Source organism: Nerophis ophidion, linkage group LG13 (genome assembly GCF_033978795.1).
Source record: "Nerophis ophidion isolate RoL-2023_Sa linkage group LG13, RoL_Noph_v1.0, whole genome shotgun sequence".
Taxonomy (NCBI): domain Eukaryota; kingdom Metazoa; phylum Chordata; class Actinopteri; order Syngnathiformes; family Syngnathidae; genus Nerophis; species Nerophis ophidion.
In genome coordinates, this window is record NC_084623.1 from 55329846 (window position 1) to 55337525 (window position 7680).

At 33.7% G+C, this 7680-nt stretch overlaps 1 long non-coding RNA gene across 1 annotated transcript in view; it reads right to left on the reverse strand.

Moving 5' to 3' along the window:
- LOC133564745 (uncharacterized) overlaps positions 1-7022 on the reverse strand; it is a 95104-nt gene extending 88082 nt beyond the window's left edge. The window contains exon 1 of the long non-coding RNA XR_009809328.1: positions 6879-7022. This is a non-coding gene — a long non-coding RNA (uncharacterized LOC133564745). The remainder of the gene's footprint in view (positions 1-6878) is intronic.
- Between the last annotated feature and the right edge of the window lie 658 nt (positions 7023-7680).

The window sequence follows — 7680 nt, forward strand, 5'->3', positions numbered from 1 at the left end:
GCAGATCAACTGGTCTAAAAAGGGAGTCTATTTAAAGGCTAGAGTAAACAAATGAGTTTTAAGGTGAGACTTAAATGCTTCTACTGAGGTGGCATCTCGAACTGTTACCGGGAGGGCATTCCAGAGTACTGGAGCCCGAACGGAAAACGCTCTATAGCCCGCAGACTTTTTTTGGGCTTTGGGAATCACTAATAAGCCGGAGTCCTTTGAAGGCAGATTTCTTGCCGGGACATATGGTACAATACAATCGGCAAGATAGGATGGAGCTAGACCGTGTAGTATTTTATACGTAAGTAGTAAAACCTTAAAGTCACATCTTAAGTGCACAGGAAGCCAGTACAGGCGTAATGTGATCAAACTTTCTTGTTCTTGTCAAAAGTCTAGCAGCCGCATTTTGTACCAACTGTAATCTTTTAATGCTAGACATGGGGAGACCCGAAAATAATACGTTACAGTAATCGAGACGAGGCGTAACAAACGCATGGATAATGATCTCAGCGTCTTTAGTGGACAGAATGGAGCGAATTTTAGCGATATTACGGAGATGAAAGAAGGCCGTTTTAGTAACGCTTTTAATGTGTGCCTCAAAGGAGAGAGTTGGGTCGAAGATAATACCCAGATTCTTTACCGTGTCGCCTTGTTTAATTGTTTGGTTGCCAAATGTTAGAGTTGTATTATTAAATAGAGTTCGGTGTCTAGCAGGACCGATAATCAGCATTTCCGTTTTTCTGGCATTAAGTTGCAAAAAGTTAGCGGACATCCATTGTTTAATTTCATTAAGACACGCCTCCAGCTGACTACAATCCGGCGTGTTGGTCAGCTTTAGGGGCATGTAGAGTTGGGTGTCATCAGCATAACAGTGAAAGCTAACACCGTATTTGCGTATAATGTCACCTAGCGGCAGCATGTAGATGCTGAAGAGCGCGGGATGGTTTCCTGCTGGCTCCGCTGTGAACGGGACTCTCGCTGCTGTGTTGGATCCGCTTTGGACTGGACTCTCGCGACTGTGTTGGATCCATTGTGGATTGAACTCTCACAGTATCATGTCAGACCCGCTCGACATCCATTGCTTTCCTCCTCTCCAAGGTTCTCATAGTCATCATTGTCACCGACGTCCCACTGGGTGTGAGTTTTCCTTGCCCTTATGTGGGCCTACCGAGGATGTCGTGGTGGTTTGTGCAGCCCTTTGAGACACTAGTGATTTAGGGCTATATAAGTAAACATTGATTGATTGATTGAACCCATTTACCATTTTCACATTGTAAGCACACCTTTTTTTAGTTATATTGTAAACCGTACAAACCTTTCTTGGAGCGATGAATGAAGAATCAAGACAAGCAGTTACGCTGTGGACGACTAGTAGACGTAACGGCACTTGTACTTCCGGTTGAAATTACGTTTTTAACCTGCAGCATCTGTGGTGGGCTAACTCATCCTAGATAGCACCGTAGCATAAACAATAACAGCTTTTCAGTGTTTGTCTGTGTTATTTGCGTCCCAAAAAGTTATGAAAAGATACGCAAACATGCCCTCAGTGTTTATTTCAAAACCAAAACCCTGAGAATGATCAGTAAATCATTCAGTTTGGATACATGGCTGTAGCTTTGGACTCTGCACCTGAAGGACAAAGATCGTGTGTGTCTCCCGGTCACCAACACATCCACACAAACACACACACACACACACACACTAAACACAGCGTTTGTTGCCGAGTGTTTCCTCTGCACTGTGCTTGTTTCCTTACCAAAAGAAGAAAATCTGCAGGAACAAGTTGAACCAGTCGGTCGTCATGCTGATCTTTGCCAGAGGCTGCACCTTTGTGCGTGTGCCTTCAAAACAAGCCAACAACAACATGCCATGTTCTTCAGGATTGTGTCACTTACGGTACAACTTGTTTTTGTCTCGGTTAGAACGTCTCAATATCCCCCTTTTTTATTTTATTAATGGTGCCATTTTTCCTCTGTGTATTCAACATTTGAACATACACACATATACATATATGCATACGTTAATACACACAGACACATATAAATATATATATATATATACACATACACGTGTACACGTATACATATACATATATACATTAATACATACATATTAATATATACACACATATACATATATATAAATACATCCACACATTTACATATACACAAATGTACATACATATATATATATATATCTACATACATTTACAAACACATATACATAAATACACATGTACATTTATAAACACAAATAAACATAGATATAAAGATACATAAATATACACATTTACATATATACACACATATACAAATATATACACACATACATGTATACACAAATCCATACATTAACATATACACGCACACATATATATATACATACACATGTAAACATAACAAATACATAAATACACACATATACATATATATACACACATACATGAATACAAACATATACAGATATACACACACACATATATACATAAATACACACATATACATATATACGGATAAAAATGACACATATACACAATGTACATAAATACACACATATACCTAAACACACATATACACGTATACATGTATATGGATACATAAATACACACATATACACGAATACAAACATATACATATATACACACACACATATATACATAAATACACACATATACATATATACACATAAAAAATTACACATATACACGATGTACATAAATACACACATATACATATACACATATACATGTATATAGATACATAAATACACACATATACATACATACACACATACATATATACACACACATATATACATTAATACAAACATATACATATATACACACATATATATACATAAATACACACATATATGTACTAATATACTGTATATATATATATATGTATATATATATATATATATACATACATTTACAAACATATACATCTTTATACATATACATAAATACACATGTACATTTATAAACACAAATAAACATATAGATATAAAGATACATAAATATACACATTTACATATATACACACATATACAAATATACACACACATGTATACACAAATCCATACATTAACATATATATGCACACATATATATAAATACACACATACATATACACACACATATACACATGTACATTAAACATATAACAAATACATTAATACACACATATACATATATATACACACATATACATTAATACAAACATACAGATATACACACACACATATATACATAAATACACACATATACATATATACACATGAAAAATTACACATTTACACAATGTACATAAATACACACATATACATATACACACATATACACGTATACATGTATATAGATACATAGATACACACATATACACGAATACAAACATATACATATATACACACACACATATATACATAAATACACACATATACATATATACACATAAAAAATTACACATATACACGATGTACATAAATACACACATATACATATACACATATACATGTATATAGATACATAAATACACACATATACATACATACACACATACATATATACACACACATATACATTAATACAAACATATACATATATACACACATATATATACATAAATACACACATATATGTACTAATATACTGTATATATATATATATATATATATATATATATATATATATATATATATATATATATATATATACATACATTTACAAACATATACATCTTTATACATATACATAAATACACATGTACATTTATAAACACAAATAAACATATAGATATAAAGATACATAAATATACACATTTACATATATACACACATATACAAATATACACACACATGTATACACAAATCCATACATTAACATATATATGCACACATATATATAAATACACACATACATATACACACACATATACATATGTACATTAAACATATAACAAATACATAAATACACACATATACATATATATACACACATATACATGAATACAAACATACAGATATACACACACACATATATACATAAATACACACATATACATATATACACAAAAAATTACACATTTACACAATGTACATAAATACACACATATACATATACACACATATACACGTATACATGTATATAGATACATAAATACACACATACACGAATACAAACATATACATATATACACACACACATATATACATAAATACACACATATACATATATACACATAAAAAATTACACATATACACGATGTACATAAATACACACATATACATATACACATATACATGTATATAGATACATAAATACACACATATACATACATACACCCATACATATATACACACACGTATACATTAATACAAACATATACATATATACACACATATATACATAAATACACACATATACATATATACACATAAAAAATTACACATATACACAATGTACATAAATACACACATGCATATACACATAAACACATCTAGATACATAAATACACACATATACATACATACACACATACAAATATACATATATACACACACATATATGTACATAAATACACACATATACGTATATACACACACATATACACATTACATATATACACAAACATATACATACATACCCACATACAAATATACACCTAATCATATATACACACACATGTACACGTATACATATATGTGCATGAATACACAAATATACATATATACACACATATACGAATATACATTTATACATACACATGTACAAATTTACATAAATACACACATACATATACACACGCACATATACATATATATACTGTATATATACATAAATACACACACATACATATATACACACATATATACACAATCACAAAAAAAGAGGGAGGAACCCAGTAGAAAGGTTTACTGGAGTTATTGATTCATAGAAATGTAGAAATAAAAGCCCCAGGTATCCTTTTTCCTCGCACTGTTTCCGTATCGCCTTTTATTGATGTCGCACACGTGGAGAGCGCTGGCGAAACGTCCTTTGAAGAGGAAGATTGCTGGCGGTGACGCTTTGTTTTGTTTTGTAACCACACACAACATGGGGGAACTTCTCAAACAGTCCGGTCTGCAAGATTCAGTATGTGGTCTTTTATGCAAATTAATCATGAATGTAAATGTTATTGTTGCATTTACTGTGACCACACTTCTTCCCCCACACACAGATTATTTGATTCTAAGACCGTGATTCAGTGACCAGAATTGACGTTGAACAATTTATTCTCCAAAACGGTATTTTTCGGCATATTTCTTTAAATTGCCACCAGGGCGCTAATTAATTTAAAACCTCTTCTCACTCCGGCGTTTACCAAAGGCATGCGGTAAATTTAGGCCTGCGCTTAAAAATTTGAGTGTGATGTAAGGATATCATCATGGAAAGCACATTTAATTAAAAAAACGTTATTATGGTCTTACCTTTACTTATAAATGAAGTTTATGCACAGCTCCTTCTGATCAAAAGCATCGATAACTTGTTTATAGAAGTCTTCCTTATCTTTCTTCAGTTTTAAAAGTCTCTCCGTCTCGATTTATTGCTTCGATTGAAAGTCCAGTTTAGAAAACTGTTTTATTTTAGATATGTAATCCTCCATGTTAAAAGTGCAAGCGAGAGGAAAAAATAAACGATCGCTGCTTGTTGTCACTTCTTCTGCAGCCGAGTAGTCGCAAGAAAGATCGCTAGCGCCCTCTACCACCAGGAGATGATTTATTCCTACGCCAGAAAAGTAGTTCTTCGGTGATAGCTCCTTTAATTACAATACCACTATAGAATACATAGAATACAATATATATATATATATATATATATATATATATATATATATATATATATATATATATATATATATATATATATATATATATACACACATAAATACATACATATACACACATAGAATACATATATATATGCATTCTATGTGTGTATATTTATGTGTGTGTGTGTGTATGTATATATATATATATATATATATATATATGGCCCTAATGTGTGAATGTGAGTGTGAATGTTGTCTGTCTATCTGTGTTGGCCCTGCGATGAGGTGGCGACTTGTCCAGGGTGTAAACTGCCTTCCGCCCGATATTGTAGCTGAGATAGGCGCCAAAGGGAATAAGCGGTAGAAAATGGATGGATGGATGGATATATATATATATATACACACACGCATAAATACATACATATACACACACACACACATATATATATACACACACACATAAATACATACATATACACACATTAATACATATATATACACACACATATATACATAAACACATACAAATACACACACACATATAAACATATACACACACGTCTACACATATACATGTATAGAAACACATACACAAAAATACACACATACGCATATGTGTATATTTGTATTTGACCAATATTAATAGCAGCTCAAGACCGTGCAAACAAGGTGATTTATCACTATGCCAGAAAAGTAGTTCCTCTGTGTTAGCTCCTACAATACCAATATAGCTTGGTTATACGTATGTCACGGCATGCAAATGGAGCATTGTTGGCATTTTTTAATTGTTTTTAGAGCGCTTTATAGCCGGAATAGATTGAGTGAAAGTACCTGTTTTGTTAGCCGCCTCTTACTAGCAGTTTTTCACTATTTAGAAGTATTTTTTTTTGGTTGTTTTCTGGGGTTGATGTGCAGTTTTCTGTCAAATAAATGCTGGAATAAGGTAAATGCCTTTCCGAGCAATACGCGGTTATAGTTGCCAGAACCCAAAGTCACCCCCCCCCCCTCTCCCGAGTCATAATGATATGTTGCAGTTATGATAAGGCAGATTGTCTCTCCACATGCACGGAGCGTATTACTCACCCAGGCAGGTACTTTCCTCGGCCAACGTGTGCCAAAGGACAGGACACCAAAACTTCAATCATCCTTGTTTTCCTGAAGAAGAAGAATAAAAAAAAATTAAAAAAAATCTAGCGTTTCACGAGTAGCCATGTTGCCTGTCCTGCGCCGCCGTCGCTAGGAAACGGCTGGAACCGCGCCTGCTTATGTTGTAATGTTTGGCAAGTCACCATAGTAATGTTTCACTGGGCACGGTTAAATATTTGCAAACAATCACTTAATAGAACAGGCCGGTCAAACAGTCTCGCTCGGAAAGATGGGAGAGAAGAGGTCACGGAAGGGTTGTCCGACTTTTAAAAAATAAATAAATACAGTTTTTTGCGGGAAAACAAGTGCTTTCTAAAAGTAAAGCTGTTGGGAAGATGAGGATTATCCGAGTAAAAAAAAAAAAATAGGATCTTCACCACAATCCTCAATGTAGTCACCGGCTCTATTTCAGTCTGTACTTTTTTTTGGGGCCATTGTTGTTGTTGTTGACATCAGCGTGGTGAGTAAGGCGCTGACTAACACCAGGATGACTTGGGACTTGGGATTAAGCCCGGGGCCTGGACTCTTGAAAAGGGGTGCAAATATGAGACTTCTGCTTCAAGACAGAAAATAAGTGGTAGTGCCGCCCGTTAACAATTATGACCCGTTTTTACACCTAATTGGGGCCGAGGCTCCTCGGGGTAAACAGACAGATGGGTAAAAAACTACATTTTTCCAGTAATAGACAAATACATAAAAATTGAAGCATGCAAGGGCCGATTTATTACATTTTGTTCGT